The 19,303-nt window shown below is 33.8% G+C and overlaps 1 long non-coding RNA gene across 1 annotated transcript in view; it reads right to left on the reverse strand.

Moving 5' to 3' along the window:
* Positions 1-17,694: 17,694 nt before the first annotated feature.
* The window catches only part of LOC105504654, a 65,873-nt gene continuing 64,264 nt past the window's right edge, over positions 17,695-19,303 (reverse strand). Inside the window, exon 3 of the long non-coding RNA XR_001000639.1 lies at positions 17,695-18,453. This is a non-coding gene — a long non-coding RNA (uncharacterized LOC105504654). The remainder of the gene's footprint in view (positions 18,454-19,303) is intronic.

The raw sequence follows: 19,303 nt of genomic DNA on the forward strand, positions 1-19,303 counted from the left end.
TTTGTGTGTGATCAAGCCAGCTATAATTAAAAGAAAATTATTTCTAAGTCTTTCTAAAGATTGAACTTTGAGATAAGTACACACACATACTGATACAGAATTAAAATTGTGGTCCCCTATGTTAGAACAACAAGGTTTTCTTGAATTATTGGTATTTCCTTATATAAAATTGCCAAGAGGTTTTGAGTTAATATGCAATTGGTTTCTTTAAGCTTTCCACCATCGTCTGAACTGCAGCTTTACAGTGTAGATCAATGTTTTCCTGCAGTTTAACTTGGTTTTGTACTCTTGGCTTTTACTTTGGTGTTTGAAATGTTCCACATAATCAGAAAATCTTCGTTGCTTTTACTAAGAATCATCTATGCCTCTGCTTAAAGTAATAGTTTTTTTGTTTACATTCCCAAGAAATACGGCAAATTGTACACTTTTAACTTTAGACATACATTCTTTTTGTGTCTGATTAAAATTAAGTGCCTCTTCATTAGGTTCAACTTTCAAATTATCTAAACAGGCTTCTTATAAGGAGAACCAATCACAGTAGAGGAAATTTTCTTTATCATTTTGGTAACTAACCTGAGAAACAAAAGATTTTCAATATTTCCAAGATAATTTCCTGTGTTTCATGTTGGTCTTATTGGTTTACTTTGATTACTTAGACAAAAATGAGTTGTGAAACGGTTAAGGTTTTTTTTTTTTTCACATATATGTAACTTTCCTTATTTTTTTTTTTTTTTTTTTTTCACATATATGTAACTTTCCTTATTGTTCTAAAAATCTTTCGTCACTCTGGTTAAGTGAATGACTGTTATATCCCCAAACCATGTGATTCTATTTTGGAGAAGTGTTTTCAACTTTTTGACATTTTGCAGGCTTCCAAAGATCAAGTCCTAAATTAAGTCATTTTTTAAATCTCAAACTCATTTCACAGAGCCTAGGAACTAGTATAAAACGGAGTCATTAAACTAAATCATACTTATTTGAGATGTTAAATTATATATGAATCTTTATCAAATGATAAGTGATACCAGATCTCTCAGTTATATTTATGAGTATATTATTGAATTAATTTTCCAAAAATTGTGTAAAAATTTTAAAGATCTAATATGCCATCAGTCATAAGTCGAGTTACTATGTTGTTTGCCAAAAATAACTGTGTTTTATCAGTGTTGAACCCATCAGATTTTTAACCACGGCTAATATAAAATTTTATCATCTACATTTACTGTCTTAATTTTTCTCTGAAAGCATCTCTGATTAGATTCCGAGAAAAGCCTCTAACAATTACTGTTTAATACACGTTTCTAATAACTTTAAGAACATACCAACAGACGAAGTAAAATTTTTCAAAACTCTAATGAAGAAACTGATAGGTACATAAAATTGTGAATCAAAATTTAGCAAATATTTTCATACTACAAGATTGGATAACTGCTGAATATAATGTTTTTACAACTTTGTTTGTTTGTTTTGAGCTTGAGTCTCCCTCTGTCGCCCAGGCTGAGTGCAGTGGCGACATCTTGGTTCACTGCAAGCTCCGCCTCCCATGTTCAGGCCATTCTCCTGCCTCAGCCTCCCGAGTAGCTGCAACTGCAGGCGCCCGCCCCTACGCTTGGCTAATTTTTTGTATTTTTAGTATAGACGGGGTTTCACCGTGTTAGCCAGGATGGTTTTGATCTCCCCACCTCGTGATCTGCCTGCCTCGGCCTCCCAAAGTGCTGGGATTACAGGCACGAACCACCGCTCCCGGCCTGCTTTTAAATTTTTATTTGTAGCATTCTTTGATCCTTAGTTAAATGTTTTATTTTCCAGATTTATGACGCTTTGTCTTAAGCTATCTATAGTTTACATCAATTTGGTAAAGTTTACTTTTTTAAACAAAAGTGATAACATTTACTTCTCCCTACTTGATCTTTACAACATTCAGAATATATTCATGAGTATTCTTATTTCTATGGCAATATCAGTTTTTGCGTAAGTTCAATAAGAATCTGTTCTCTTTACTACAGGATGTAGTTGCACACACTGGTCATATTACCAAGGTTTTGACTGAAATGTCATAATTTAAATTGTTTATAAGTACTGCAGGCAAAATCTAAAGTCTACATTTATTTAATATCCTAGTCCCAAGAATATCTTAAATTTGAGATTTTGATGTAGTTAATACCTACCTTGCTGCACTTATGTAAATAATCTGACCAAAACTGATGAAACTAAACTTATTTTACAAGCAAGTTTCTTTTGCTTATATTATCATTATTTTACAAACAAGTTTCTTTTGCTCATATTATCATTGGTAGAAATTGAGATATCTATGGAGAGAAAAGTTTTGTTTCTAAAGAAAAGCTATAATATATCTGCTATTAGACTGTAGCTCTGTGCACTGTTTTCAAAGTTTTATTATCTATCTGTAGAGTAGACTAGATCCTGAATTCTTCTAGGTTGCTGCAATCTAACTTTATTCTATGAAATTACTAAAAATAGAAGCTACCGTGGTGCTAACGCCCTATAAGCTGAATGAATTTTAATAAATAAGTCTTGTGCCTGATATATGTACCATACAGAGTGCTCACTGAACTGCCTGATGTCATAACCAGATATATTCAAAATGCAAACCAAAATCAGAAGTTGATGGCTTCACACTGTAGACAGCTTTTCCCAAGATGGCAGAGTAAGCCTCCATGTTATGATGAGATTCTTATCTATCTTCCTGCCTACATTTTTTTACTTGGCAAGATAATGGAATAAGTGAAATTTTAAAACGAATTGCTTCCACTGGTAACTTTGTAGCATCTTACCTGAGAGATTCGTTATTCCACCTAATGAGTAATTTTGGCAACATCCCTAATACAACTATTGCTCTCTCTCTGCTTTAATTCAACCCAGTCATGGGATACTAGATGATAAAATTGCTGCATATTATCTATTGGTTAAATAAGAAAATGTCTGTGCTATTGGTAATACTACATAATGTACCAGAAGAAATTCCTCTGGGAAAGTGCGACCCATATCCACAAATAAGAAAACAGGCCTCATCATGACAATAGGTCTCACCTAATTTCTCATGGTCATTTGATATATTAAATTGGTTGTTTTAAAGCCTAGGTTCATGGCTCAAAACTATCATGTAAACTGAGATGATCTTATTAGTATTAATTTTACTCTGTGTGTGTGTGTGTGTGTGTGTGTTTTAATTTTGTATGTTACTTGCAAATTTCTGCAGAAGTACAGCTCCTAACAGAATAGTGCTCACCCGGAACCTTAAAATGACAGCTGCTATGGAACATACAAAATGAAACTTAACAATGGACTACAGGTAGACCTAGCCCTAACCTGAGAACCACTTCCTCCAAAGGTCCCTTATTACTCAAAGGTGGCTAAAAGTGCCAGTGACTCTTATTTGCCAATTATGCCCTCCAGTATGGAACAAATCAACAACCTGGGAAAGATCCATCCCCACACCAAGGGACAATCAAAGACTCATTACCGGATAACTGGTCAGAGAAAAGAAAAATTACCAAAACAAACAAACAAACAAACCAAAACAAAAAGACATGTGAAAGTTATAAGAATTAAAATGGTCACTTGTGTTAAAAAAAAGACGAGTGGAACCAGGGAAGGCTATAAGATAAGGTTCTCATAGATGAACACCGGATAAAAGCAATTATCACAAAAGACTGTAAAAACCACAACCTTTTACCAGGGCAATCAAAACTTTATACACAAAAATATACTTCTGTGAGGACATCTGCTCACCAACTGCCTTTCTAAACTTGGACTGGTGCCACCCTTGTTATTGATCTTTGTAGCCAAGGATAATTACCTCAAAACAATTATGTAAATCCTCATTATTATTTTTTTCTTTAAAAACCTTTGACTTCCCTTTCCTCCCTCAGTATGTATACAGTTTACTATGGCATGCATATTCACATTGTAATGGTCACTTCTAAATAAATATCATTTTCTTTTAGAGAGCTTTTCTTTGACTATTATTTAGGTTGAGATCCACATCATATTTTAGACCTGCTATACAAACATCAGAAGTAGTAGAAACCTTGGAAAATCAGAAATACTAAACAGATTCACATTCATTTACATTGGATTTACTTTTAGTACAATATGCATACATAATATGGGTTAAAAATTTTCTGTAACTATTAATTCACAAACTCTTGTTCAGAGACAGAAGGACTTTCCTGGTGTAGGACACTTTGGGTTCTAGGACTAAATTGACCTCTATTAGGTTGAATCATTTAGCCCAACTAGAAGAGTTCGTTCATCTGTAAAATTAGCTGGTTTAACTAGGAAATCTCATTGCAAGTGATATTCGAGTAGGAAATCTCATTGTGCATGAAGAGCTGAGTAAAAAGAATTTTTATTTAATATAGGCACACACTAAATCAATAATAAATAAACTTTGTCCCTAGAAGGAATAATTTGTTTGTAATATAAGAAAATGATACAATATGTGTTTATTCAGTCATTGAAAATTCTTAAGGCCAATGTAATTTGGCATTGAAGGAAATTAGTGTCAATTTCTAAGTCTGGCTTTAAAAGTTTATATTCAACCTGACACCTGGACAGAATGATAGTTTGAGCTCAAGGGTATACTTTATCATATCCATTTTGGATATTCATTTGTAATTTATTGAATTGAAATGATATTTGGTGTGTTAATGTTATATAAAGGTACCAGATTGGAGTTTTTGAGAAAGCAATTTTTCTAGATAGAATTGGATACGTTCCTTTTATTTTATTTTTTAATGCATTTTGTTATGTGGGCCTTACTGGTAACAGATTTAAATGTAAAATACAGTGTTTTGATTAAGTTACATCTTAGTTCAAATACACGATAAATCACTGAGGTTTGCTAAATGTTCAACATTTTTTCAATGAATTTGTTATTCAAATATTTTAATTCAGATCTCCCAAGTGTTTATGTAATGACTTAGAATCGTGTTAAATATTGCTCTCCAAAGTATTCATTTTAAATTTTCCCAAATGTATTCTGTCATGAAAATTCAGTGAATTGATATCTTCATAATTTACTTTGCCACCTAAACCCTACCGTACAAACAACACCTTCTATTATAAAAAGGAGAGCTACTCAAAACATTCTTAAAATCTTACTGTCACAGTCTGGTATATTTTCAGTAGATGCAAAAGTTTACAAACTAGGAACTCTCATTAGGTTAGTCCCAAATCTGCATTCTGTGTTTTTCCTTCTGTGCTTACCGAACCTTTAGAAAATCATTTGTGTGATCCACTTAAGTATCATCTCTACTATACTGTTAGGTCTTGGAGGACAGAATTTATATTATCAACATTTTGTACTATCACAGATTCTTATAATTAGCACAATGATTTGGACAGTCTTATTTTAGTCAATATTTGTAAACAGTACATAAATAAATGCATACATAATGAACGAATGAATAAATGAATCCAAATCCCTTATATTTAGAATGCAACATTCATACTACTACAACATGTTGACACAGTTCTGGTTGGCAACATTTAATGAAGGCAGGTTCTGCTGTAAGAATGTATAGAACTTAATTTAGGGGCCCTCAAGAGTTTTATTTTAGACTTCAAATTGTAAAAGCCATAAGGTTTCTATGGGCAATGATGTGCTCACTCAATAAAGCACAGCTTGCCTGTTTGATTTATTTAGGCCATTGGATTCTTAATTCCAGATGTTTTACAGTATTGTATTAGCTATCACTACTCTTCTCCCTCTTTATTCTGTTTTAGTATAACATCCAAGGTCACAAAAGGAACCATTATGAGATGAACTTTGGTGAAATCCTATGGCCTTTTGGAAATTTCTCTCAGACTCTCAATTTGGATTTGAATTGTTGATTAGATAACCATTGATCATGGTTACGTATTTAAGAGCTGCCGAGTGTAGGTACAAAATTGGTGCTATTGTTCACTACAATTAATGAAGAGAAGGGATATTTATAGCACAGGACTATTTTCCTGAATTGGAGTGGAGGAAAAAGAATCAATGAAAGTGTGGTAAACAGTGGCTAAGAAGAGTGTAAACAGTCTATGCTGAAAATTCCCTGACTCTAGGAATCATTTTGCTCAGAACTAAAGGAAGACAGCAGTGAGAAGTAAGAAGACTCAGTCTGCCATGTTCACAACAGATAGAGTTTGGCTACTTTAAAAGGAAACACCAGCAATACAAGGAAGAATGTGATAAACTTAAAGACACTTTTTATCTCTTAGGAAAGTGAATTAACAAAAAAATACAAAATGCTTAAATTCAGCATCCGATGTTTGTCCTTAATACGTTCGAGAGGAAATAATGCCAATGTTTTAAAAGTTATCTTACATCTGACAGATATGAGAGAAAAACAGGGAAGAAAGTAGAATATAACAAGAATTTCAGTCAAGTTGTTTTACTGCATGGAAAGAGAGGTCACCCTTTTATTACAATATAAGAGGTCAAAGCTTTTCATGGTTAAAACAAAGTAAAAAACTGAGAGGTTTGAGAAAGAACACACATTGGAGGATAGAGGCTGAAGAAAGACAAAATGAAGGCTAAACAAAAATTGACAGTCTTTTCAAGGACATTTTCTAATTTCAAGAAATTGAAGAATATATGGGACCTATTTCTGGGATACAAAAGAAAAACTGCTGGAGTCCGTCTTCTACCATTGAAAATCTCCATTTCATTCAACATTGAAGTACCAGAAGCATAGCAGTAAATACATACATACATATATCCATTAATTGATTTTAAAAAGGAAAGAAAGACTCAGACAATTACTCAAGAATAAACATATTTCAGGTATCACAACCTGAAGGGGAACCTTTGATTTACCCAGGAAATGAGAAGACAGTACCCCAATTAATCACCTGACAGAAGAGTTCCATCAATTGTAATTTCTATTCATGTATTTTACATTCTAAATAGTGCCACAAAGAGGCCCTGGTAGTGATTATGCATCCAAAAATGCTTTTACTCTTTTTGTTTACATTTGTTACTTTACTCATTTTCCTGAAACAATTAAGTTTCTCCTGTACTCGGTGGCTGACAAGCATAGGCAAGCATTTCGCAGTAGGAGATGCATGTCTAATAATCACTTGTGGAGTTCTTAAAAGTTATAAAATACCAAGTTCAACTTGGAATCAAATATGTTGGAATAAGCTGTGTACATGTGCATATTTAAATAGCTATGAAGGTGACAGCTAGGTGAGGCTTTCACTTAATACCTTATAACTAGTTGCCTTAAATATCGTTTTTGAGTGTTTCAATTTTGCACCAGAAATATTATTTTCTATGGGAATTTGTGTCTAGATCATAAAAAGCAGTAGCTGTTTGCATTTGTTTTTAGAGAACTGATTTTTTTCCCTAAATATTGTGGAACTTACATTGGTGCTAAAATGCCCTTATGTGTCTTGACCAGCTGCGACGTCAGCAAAGCAGACGCACAAGACTGAAGTTAGACTAACCGACTTTGCAGATGTTAAATGAAGATATGAGTCTAATTACAGTAGAGTATGACTCAAGTGGCTACAGCTGGGGATAAAATCCAGGCTCTCCTCAGCCACATGAGTGTGTCATTATAGCAAGGACTGAGCTGAATAAAGACATGATAGTGGAGAAATTATTTTTGAAAATAAATTTATTTGAAAGGAAGAAGAATTTTTATTTAGGAGGCTTTAATTCCCTTGTAGAAATAAAATGTTTACTTAGGAATATGTTTTGAAATTTACTTTTCTCACATTGCTTAGTTGCTGACAAGGCATGATAGTCAAAGCTTTTAAAATTTACTTTCATGCAACAATGTGATAGGTTAACCAATGCTTTGTATTATTTTTTAATAGCCATGACAATTAGGCTATTTTTTTGTTTGTATGCTTACCAAGATTATGTTGTATCATTCCCATGATGGTTTGTGCCAGTTTTATCATGTATTTGATTATGCAGTTAAGTAATATGCAAATGAATGATGCATGAGTGTGGGGAAAATAGATTTATTTTGTTCTGTATGCACTAAGTGAAATACTTTGGAGATATTCCCTTAAGGCAAATCATTAAGAAGAAATAGCTGTCAAATTGGTTCTGACAAAAATTTTTAAAAGACTCAGGAGTGGTGGGAGAGTAAAATGTATAGAAGGATTCTATACTCAGAATTATTTTCCAGTTATCTTTAATGTCCCTTTAAATAAGTAGTAAACTGAAAATAGATGTATTATGGGAGTCATATATAAGAAATATTTTATTAAGATACATTATCACTGATGAATTATGTTTTTAAAGTTAAAATATAGAAATGGCATGCGTATCTTCTTAATTTATGAGTTAATATATTTGTTCAATTTCTGCACCAATACATCCATTAAATCCGAGAAGGATTCTATTTTCTGGAGGAAACGTTAAGGGGCATTTAGAGAAGCCCTTGATCAATGTCATATACTGCTTATTTCATTGGTCCCAGAATGATCAATAGAAGACATGGCAAACAGCAGGGAAGTGGCCTTACCACAATGCTTGCAGAAATTCTCTGATTCTCTTCCCATCTCTTTCTCAGAGTGGAAATTAATGTTCCTAATTGACAACAGGTTTTACCTACACAATAATAAATTGGATGGAAGGTTGAAATAAAATGTGCCCTCTAGAGTAGAGGATAAGATATTTATGGGCCAGGCGTGGTGGTTCATGCCTGTAATCCAGCACTTTGGGAGGCCGAGGTGGGTGGATCACTAGATCAAAAGTTCGAGACCAGCCTGACCAACGTAATGAAACACTGTCTCTACTGAAAATGCACAAATTAGCCGGCATGGTGACTCATGCCTATAATCCCAGCTACTCGAGAGGCTGAGGCAGGAGAATCACTTGAACCTGGGAGGTAAAGGTTGCAGTGAGCAGAGATTGTGCCATTGCATTCCAGCCTGGGCAACAAGAGGAAAAAAAAAAAAAAAAAAAAAAAAAAAAAAAAAAAAAAAAAAAAAAAAAAAAGATATTTATGGGTAGCATCCTACTCTTTCTCCAAAGAGAAGTATTTATTTGGATAACTCACATCCAAGACTCTGATAACATGCACTTTATAGTAGAGTTTAAAGTTTAGCATGCATGAGCATGAGTCCTTTCTCTCCTTTTAGTTGAATGAGTTCATGAGTGCTAAAGAACACTCTCATATAGGAGGGTTTTGGCCATCAACATTTCTGGGTTTCAATCATGGAAGTCAAATTACTAAAGTCACTTGGGGATTGTCCCTTGATGTAGTCCTGCATTAGCTTCTGCTCTCCTCAAGGACAATTTGGAGTTAAATCTTTTACCATTTTACATGCAAAACTCTACTATATTGTGACTGAAAAAGATTTGAAAAGATCATCATTAAAAAAGTTTTGAACAAGAAACGTGTATATTTCTTAAACCATAGAAATATGTATAAAGTCATGCTTATAAAATAAGCTTGTTATTAACAGTTTTGAAATAAAAATTGAATTAACATTTAACATCTTTCCTTATACCTAGCTTTAATAAAAAATAATTTCATAATACAAGCAATACAATAAATATAATTATTTTTAACAAATCGAGCTTTGTATAGGTGCCTCCAAATTCTCTCCAGAGTACATTCTCCTCTTCCCAGCTTAAATATAATATTATTATTTTCTTAGTGTGAATATGCTGCTAAGATGGTTAGATGACCTTGGGCCAAGTAGAACTTATACTCAAGTTTCTTTCCTTAAGAAGAAGTTATAATGTGAAACAGGAACCCATTAAGATTCCAGAATGGAGGTTTGGAGCTTTACTTTGGAGAAGCAGACACTATTCATTCCTCTGATTAAACCGTGTTATTGTTTTTAGGCTGATTCTTTAATTTATGACTTTGCTGTTGGTATGGTAATGGGAGCATGCAAATATTCACCAATTGAGAAGTGCACTAACTCATATACTTGTAAGTACACATGGGGCTCAGAAGTTTTAAAACATGTATTGACCACTGAGTCCAACTTTTAAAGCAATGATTTGTTTTTACTGAAGTTAGAATACTAAGGATATAAACCATCCAAAAGTTCACAAAACGAGTCTTTCATCTTGTTTCTTTTTCTAGTCTTGACATTAAAAATTCAGACATGAATTTGGTTTATCTCATTTTCATATGGCAAAAGAATGTGAGGAAAGTTTTAGGAAAATCCCAACTTTTGATCTTTTTTTTCTTCCTGGAATACTGCAACAGTATCTGTTAATTGATTAAGTGTTGAGTGTATAATTACTGACATTTCTGGGAATTTGAAATCAGGGATCTGACCTTGCTTTTTTAGGAGGCCAGGTACAAATTTATGAATACCCATTGAAGGTAATGATTTCAACTGTATTTGTATTAGGTGGTGCAAAAGTAATGACAAAAACTGCAATTACTTTTGCACCAACCTAGTACCTCCGACCTTAATCCCCTTTGGGGCAATTTTCTTCTTTTTTCCAATGACAATCAGCCCAGCCCAAAAGGATCCTTAATCAGCTGTCTTGTCCTAGTGTTATTTTGGTAACTTCAAAAATCTTGAACTACATTTTGGAGAACTGACTACTTTTACAAGATGACATAACCTTTGCCATATGATTTTATTTTTCCTAATGTTTTTCTAGGTCGTTCAGTATTCACAATAAAAATAACTATAGCTATATTTCTTTGGCTTAACACTACCCACTGCACTTTGTACACTGGAGTAAATTTAAATTCTTCAGATTATGGCTCACATGTGATCAGTCACATGCACCATATCCCAGTATCTGTCATTTCCTCCTCTCTGTTGTCCACAGATGTTATTTTATGAAACCATTGAGTCCTGCTTGCTATACAAATTTTCTCCATCATTCCAAAGTCAAACAAGCTGCTATGAAGAGATAAAACAAAAAAAATAAAATTTCAGGCCAATATCCCTGATGAACATTGATGCAAAAATCCTCAGTAAAATACTGTCAAATCGAATCCAGCAGCCCATCAAAAACTTTATCCACCACAATCAGGTCGGCTTCATCCCTGCGATGCAAGACTCATTCAACATACACAAATCAATAAACATATTCCATCACATAAACAGAACCAATGACAAAAACCACATGATTATCTCAATAGATGGAGAAAAGGCTTTCAATAAAATTCAACATCCCTTTATGTTAAAAACTCTTAATAAACTAGATATTGATGGAACGTATCACAAAGTAATAGGAGCTATTTATGACAAGCCCATAGCCAATATCATACTGAATGGGCAAAGGCTGGAAGCAGTCCCTTGGAAAGCCAGCAAAAGAGAAAGATGCCCTCTCTCACCACTGCTGTTCAACATAGTATTGGAAGTTCTCGCCAGGACAATCAGGCAAGAGAAAGAAATAAAGGGTATTCAAACAGGAAGAGAGCAAGTTGAGTAGTCTATGTTTGCAGATGACATGATTGTATATTTAGTAAACCCCACTGTCTCAGCCCCAAAACTCCTTAAGCTGATAAGCAACTTCAGCAAAGTCTCAGGATACAAAATCAAACTGAAAAAACTCATAAACATTTCTGTACACCAATAATAGACAGAGAGCCAAATCATTAATGAATTCTCACTCACAATTGCCACAACAAAAATACAATACCTAGGAATACAGCTAACAAGGGACATGAAGGACCTCTTCTCTGAGAACTAAAAGCCACACAGTGTGGGGAACCACAATCACCGGGGTCTTTCAGTGGGTGGGGGCTAGAGGTGGGAGAGTAATGGGACAAATACCTAATGCATACAGGACTTAAAACCTAGATGATGAGTTGATAGGTGCAGCAAACTGCCATGGCACATGTATACCTATGTAACAAACCTGAACGTTCTGCACATGTATCCCGGAATTTAAAGTAAAATAAAATTAAAACACAAACAAATAAACAAACAAAAACAGGCTTCCATGTATGTCAACCAATACAAAGTCATTATGCTTAACTGGGAAAAATATATTTCTTCCAAAATTTTGAAGCAAATTTATCAAGCTGACAAGTCGTAGGCTTTCAGTTGTTTATAGAGACTTCAGTGATGATAGACCTTTATTAATTTAGAAATGCTTCCGGGCTAGTGTCATGTCCTCGGAATCTTGGGAGGAATCTGAAAAGTGTAGTATAAGAGTAATGCACAACTTGCAACAGGCTGCAATTACAAGTGACCCTCCCCTTTCATAGTTGCCTTTGATCCATGCACCAAGTTTAAGCTCAACTCTCTTTCATTAAGGAGAGCTTTTTACTAACAAAGTTCCAAGTCCTTCATACACATAGTACCTTAGTAGGTTCACCAAGATAGTTTCCTAAGTGAGATATTCCTTTTTTTTTTTTTTTTTGATAGGGAGTCTCGCTCTGTTGCCCAGGCTGGAGTGCAGTAGCATGATCTCGGCTCACTGCAAGCTCTGCCTCCAGGGTTCATGCCATTCTCCTGCCTCAGCCTCCCCAGTAGCTGGGACTACAGGTGCCTGCCACCACGCCCGGCTAATTTTTTTGTATTTTTAGTAGACACAGGGTTTCACCATGTTAGCAGGGTTGGTCTCGATCTCCTGACCTCATGATCCGCCCGCCTCAGCCTCCCAAAGTGCTAGGATTACAGGCATGAGCCACTGAGCCCTGCCGAGAATATTTCTTATTTACAAGATACTCAATTCTTAATTTTGCTCTCTGGAACCCCAATACATTCTCAATACTGTGAGATTTCTAGTTTTGTATGATATTATATTCTGTTTTATCTCATTTTACTCAAAATATAAAGTTCTTATTTAGGGCACATATTTATTTTGGAGTGTATGGAGTTATAAAAGAAATTCCAGTTGAGATCCAAAGGTATTTGTTAACCTTTTAATAGTATGTTTAATCCCCATTAATTTTTATGATAATTATACATAAAGAGAACTTCTGAAGTTACTAGTCATTAAACTCAAGAATTTCTAAGCGCTTATACATTAAGAGTAAAGTACTATTTTTCACAGAACTTCAAATTCCTGACATAGAAACTATGTAAGATTTATTTTATTTTAATTTATTTTTTTTTTTTTTGAGACTAAGTCTCTCTCTGTCGCCCAGGCTGTAGTGCAGTGGGGCGATCTCGGCTCACTGCAACCTCCGCCTCCGCCTCCCGGGGTTCAAGGATTCTCCCGCCTCAGTCTCCTGATTAGCTGGGATTACAGGCATGCGCCACCATGTCTGGCTAATTTTTGTATTTTTTGTAGAGACGGGGTTTCACCATATTGGTCATGTTGGTCTCAAACTCCTGACCTCGTGATCTGCCCGCCTTGACCTCCCAAAGCGCTGAGATTGCAGGCGTGAGCCACTGCTCCCGGCCCATGTACGTTTTATATTTGGAATAGACGCTTATGTCATTGGGCGTATATGACAATATGACAAAAACTAGTGCAGGAGCGTCAAAAATGCGTCCCTGTTGCTATATTAAGAAAGTGAGAAAAGTGTACTCTACAATATTATGATTATTTCAATTACATAAAGATTGCTAAGTCATAAGCATTTAAAATCCTCTTATAATGAATTGTTTCATTTTTCACTCTCATTTTGTTTCAATACACTCCATATTCCAATTGGTTGAATCTACTTGGGAAGTTGTCTTTTGGGAATTCAAGAGTGAATGAATAATATTTGAAGGGCAAGAAATCTGGACAAGGATATTATCTCACGTTTAAAGTAATGTCTTATTACAGTTTTACACAGATAATGGAGAGGTATCATGATTCTTAAAATCCTTTCAATCCCCAAAGAAGAGTGAATTGTAAGTTCTTTAAAAGACTTCACAACATAGATTACATAAAATTAGCATTAATATTAGAGTGGCTATGAACATTTACATTACGTTATAAAATATTGTCTACAACCAAAAATAGTATATCTTTCCTGACATATTTAAGATTCATATGTATATTTGATATGTTTGTATGCAAGGGTAGTCTTACTCATTTGCAAAATAGAAAGATTCAGATACCTTTCAATCTTTATAAGCTCGGTGAAATATATATGCACCCCATATTTCCAAAAACAGATGAGAAAGAAGAAAGGAATAAAAAAATAGACAAAAGGAAAATAAATAAAGCAAATTGTCCCAAACACAGTGATTAGTCATGTTCCTTCCCAAAGCTTTGATATTTCTCTAATAGAAGAAAGGTCAATGATTTTTAGTGTATAAGCAAAACTAACAATTATACTTTATCAGCATTCTGAGTTAGAACAGTGCTGAAAATGTTTGATTGGGTTTTAGATTCAGAGCAAGTTCTGATTACGGAATATGAGATTTTGGGTGATGAAGGACATCATGATTCAGCTTCCTCATGGCTCAGGGGAATCTTGTACCAAAGGAGAAGAGAGATCTATATTTGATGATTGTAAATCCAAGATATGCTTGCTCACTTCACATAATGTGTGATCATTCCTGATAACATAGATATACTTCTATAATGCTCATATGGTGAATTTTGAACTTTAACAAAAATAATTCTGCTATTTTTGATAAGAAGCCTATATATTTGTGTGTGTGTGAACATTAAATTCAGAACATTAAACTAGTAAAATATGTTAGAAAAATGTGTTTTGCCATTATTTTGCACAAAATATTGGAAATGATTTGTTGCTGAGTTATCAACTTCTACAGTTATATAAATAATGACTTAATTAACTTCCTACCAAGTATTTGTTCCCATTGCAGTGTGTTCTATTTTGGGGGGCAGGAGGGGGAGATGGGCTTTAGTTATGTCACTGACACACAAATGGCTACATTTGGAGGAAATTTTAAGACGTATTATATTATCTAGAAAATCTTTGCATACATAAAATAAATTCCAAGCAATTGTAAAAGAATTATAGTGTTGGAAACACTACTTAAATATGAGTAGTAAAAGATAGGGCAAATTACCAAGAATAATCATTAATAACAAACACTTTTTGGAAGAGAGGAAAATTTTTCTAAAAGAAAAAAAAAAGTCACTTATGTATTAAATCCAGAAGGTGGCAATCTTGTACTATTCATTGTATTATGCACAATTTCTTGTCATTTTTTTCCTCTCTCTTCTATACACACACACACACACTCTTAGATGTACATATGCGTATTTAGAAATCTAAACACATAAAACTGCATGCATGCATCTATACAGTGGATACTTGTTCACATGGCAACATTGTAATGCAACTTATCTCATTGTCCTATTTTGCTAGGTGTATCGAGTTAACAGTATATTTTAGTACTTAATTTGGAATATTTTCAGAAATATACCAAGAAATAGTTTTTAATGCAAAGTTAGTGCATACATGCATTATTGAATAAACATTTTGTGTTTCATCAATTATGCAATATGTATTAAAGAAAAAATAATTTTGTTATGGAAAATTCATTTTCAAAATTGAAATATAACCGTATCCATATATACCAATTGTTTTTATGGTTTTATTTGGGTTGTGTACAGTGAAGCACTGTTATGCCCCTGAGAAGACCACCAGAGTCCGGAGTCAAAGCCAAACAGCGAGGATCTTTATTACAGGTTCGAACCTGGAACTCTCACACCCCCGTGAAATGAGCGGAGCGGGAGAGCTCCTTAACTGGGCTCAAAACAGTGTTATATAGTCTAGGGTACACAGTCATAGAGTTATTATACGAATCCGATATATGATTGGCTGACATTTGAACAAGGCGATTAGGCGGATCATGGTTGGCTCCCGCCATTTCTGGCATTTCAGTTAGCTTTTGAAATCCTGATGACGTTTATCAGGGGCTTGCAGGGCAAGGGCAGGGCTTGTTTTCGCAAACTTTACGGCGGGAAAGCAGTTTTACAGAAGCAAAACAAAGACAGTTAATCATACAGGTTTCACAACAGGTTTTGCAACATGAGTGTACCTTACCCAAGCGCGTCTTGTGACCCTTGTCAGGCCTCCGGAAGAAAAACAGGAACCTGCACAATCTCTAGATTATGCAGTATGATTGTGAGAGTAGAGCATAGGTCTAGTAAAGGGGCACTTTTTACAAAAAGGCTTGGGTGCTTGGATGTGAAATATTTTAATGTCCTTTCAGCACAAGCATATCAAGTAAGAAAGAAACTCAGTTGTAATAGTTCAATTGTTTAAATGCAAATTTAATGTATATAGTAAATTGTAAATCTAGATCAAGGAATAAACAATATGAGTGTGTCAACTATATTAGACTTCAATAACCAGATAACTGAGTCTTAGTTAAGTAAACTATTCTTAGGGATGATGTCTCCAGCAAATGTGTAACTACATGAGATCTAGAGGATAGATAGAAAAAAAAGAAGAAAAGAGCTACAGACAAATATGTGGCTTAAAAAATTAAGACTAAAGAACCAAGAAGTAATTTCAAATCAAGTTTTAAAATATAAATGAAATATGTGAAGTAATCCTACAGATGTTTAAAGACTTTATTTCATTGTATTTGTGACAAAGCAAATTCTATATTTTTTAGGTTATACAACCAATTTCACTTATTTATGCATCAATTTTCTGTATCATTTTCTTTTCACTTATATGGAGACAATGTGATACTGTGGAGATAACATGGGGCTTTAGCCTAAAACCAAGCTTGATGCATGCTCTTGCCTGCCGTAAACTAGTAACCTGACCTTGAGTAAGTTACTTAACCTGTATGAGAAACCCACAGCCTGTAGGGGAAATAAGGGCAACGTTACACAGAGTACAAAGTTGTTGTGTGTCATAGTCCATACTTCATAAAAGTTTCTTTTATACTTTCAAGTTTTGTTCTTGGGGTAGTATTTATAATGCTAGGCAGCAATTTCAAAAACAATTTTACAATATGGCTTTTATGATGCTTTTACAAATCTGATTACAATACAGGAGTCTTTTCTAAGTGCTCCATGTTTTATTTTCCCCAAGAAAATAAATTAAATTTAAATTCGTGCACTTAAAATTCTGTTTTGTGAAACACTCAATTTTCACAAAAAGTAGGATCATTTTTCCTGTGTAAAAATGGTTAAAATTTATATCACTTTTCTTCTTGCTAAGTTGTTAAAGAAATCTTACATAACTTACATTTGTATTCTTATAAAAAATATTTCTAATTGGGTTGACAATAAGTTTTGTGGTTTGATTATCTTCTAGAAACTTTAAAATTGAATTGACATGTGTTTTTCATAAGATGTAAATGCACCCACAAACTGGTATGTATGATTAAGTATAAGTGAAACATTTCAAAAGCTGAATTAGATATAGATTATCCCAAACTACTAAGTGGTATAATTGTTCTGGGTAGGTTTCTTGCATTAATAACCCAGTCAAGAGAAATATTAAATTTCCCAGAATGAAAACCTGATGAAAAAGAAAAAAAGTGGTGGTTTGGGGGGTGGGATTCTGAAAAGAATTATGAGCCACAGTAATTGACAGCAGCAGGATACCTTTAAACTTCTATTTTCTGAGTTTTGTCTCAGAAGGAAGAAAAATGAAGTTAAACATCATCCTGTTCTCTAGCCCTATATAGTAGCATAGACATTTTTAATTACTATTAAATCAATTTAGTTATGTTACTTTGAAGTTTAAATGCCACATCCAACTTTTAGTAGTTATTTCAGGTAGAATTGCATGAGAATTTTATATATTTAATTAGCTATTTTTTTTGACTATTAGTACGACTTATTTGCACATGAAGAATTACTGAAAATTAATTTTGATTTAATTTTTATTGGGAAAATAACTTGATTTTAACCTATTTTAGTTTTATATAGTATATGAAATTATACTGAAATCTAAATAGCTTGAATATGACATAATTTTTAAAAATCTGAATTTGATGCTTCATGAATTAGTAAAGATTTACTCTAACAACAAGTATCAAGCCTTTTTAGCCATAAAGCCTAATGTGATAGCAGAATTTTTAGTTAGTAAAATATATTAATAATATTTAATGATATTTTATTAAACTATAGTTCATATATAATATATTTGAACTAGTATACAGGTAATTTTTGATCAAGGTGACCACAATCTTTTTTTTTCTTAATAAGAAATGTACTCTAGGAATGCCTTACTGTTAACACGGGAAAGTGAACCAAAACATGCCATCATTTTTAACTTTTCACTAAATAATGACGTACACAAGCATTGACTTCAATACAGTCTCTTTGAAAGTTCTGCAGACTTCTGTGAATTCTATTATTTGGTAAGATAATACAACACCTAAGTCAATATGCTAAATAAAAATTTACAGAGGCTATATATATAGAGAGAGATATTCACTTCAGTATTCTCTCTTTTTATAATTTTTATATAATTTTTGTGTAATAGATGAAGTGTCACTATGCTCCCCTGGCTGGAGTGCGATTGCAGTGGCTCTTCACAGGTGCCATGATAGTGCACTGCAACTTTGAGCTCCTGGGCTCAAGCAATCCTTCTGCCTCAGCCTCCCAAGTAGCTGGGACTCCAGGTGCATGTCACTATGCCCGGCTTTGCAGCATTATTTCTAAATGCAAGGAACTGAGAATAATAGTCAACAATATTTGAGTGATGCTTAGTATGATGAAATGAGATGACAGTCTCTTAAGAAGCCATTCAAAATGATAATTTTGAAAAATATTTGAGTGTATAGAAAATACTTGTAATAATCATTCAGTTATAATTTTACAAATGTTTGTTAAACATCCCCATGGGCTGAGCCCCTTACTGAGCTCTGAGTTTCGTGTCTTACACATCGCTGGCACTCAGTAATGTGAAGACCAAAACAGAGTCTTTAGGAAGTCCTTCAGTTTGGTGTGCATAGAAAAAAAGACCTGTAATTTCATTCACACAATAAATTTATTGGTGGAGTGAATTTCGGTGATCGTAATATTTTCATTTACAAACACTTTCAAGTCTCAAGAATAGGCATATATTAAATAATTTTATAAATATAAGAAAATAAAAATGATACACAAACACAGACACACACAGACTGACACACACAGACAGACACACACACACACACACAGTGCTCTTCTACCTTAAGCCACAAATTTTTTCAGAGTTTAGATTCCAAACAAGGAAAGTAAATAATCCTCCTTTATCAACTGTAGTGCTGTAACACTAAAAGTCAAACATCATTAACAAAGTAGACACAAGCCCAACTACCAAATTGCTCTCATAATGTTAGAAAAAAATTAAATTATAAAAAAACCCCCACACAAAAATAAAACAGACAAAAAAACCCCTAAACTCAAAAATCCTGTTACTCGTGTAGTTCTTACTGCTTTTTATTTGAATTGTTCTTTCTCTTGATAACTTTCTCATCTCTGAATCAGCACTGATATGTTCTTTATTAATATTTTCATTTCCTT

This window comes from Colobus angolensis, unplaced genomic scaffold (genome assembly GCF_000951035.1).
Source record: "Colobus angolensis palliatus isolate OR3802 unplaced genomic scaffold, Cang.pa_1.0 Scaffold94, whole genome shotgun sequence".
NCBI lineage: Eukaryota > Metazoa > Chordata > Mammalia > Primates > Cercopithecidae > Colobus > Colobus angolensis.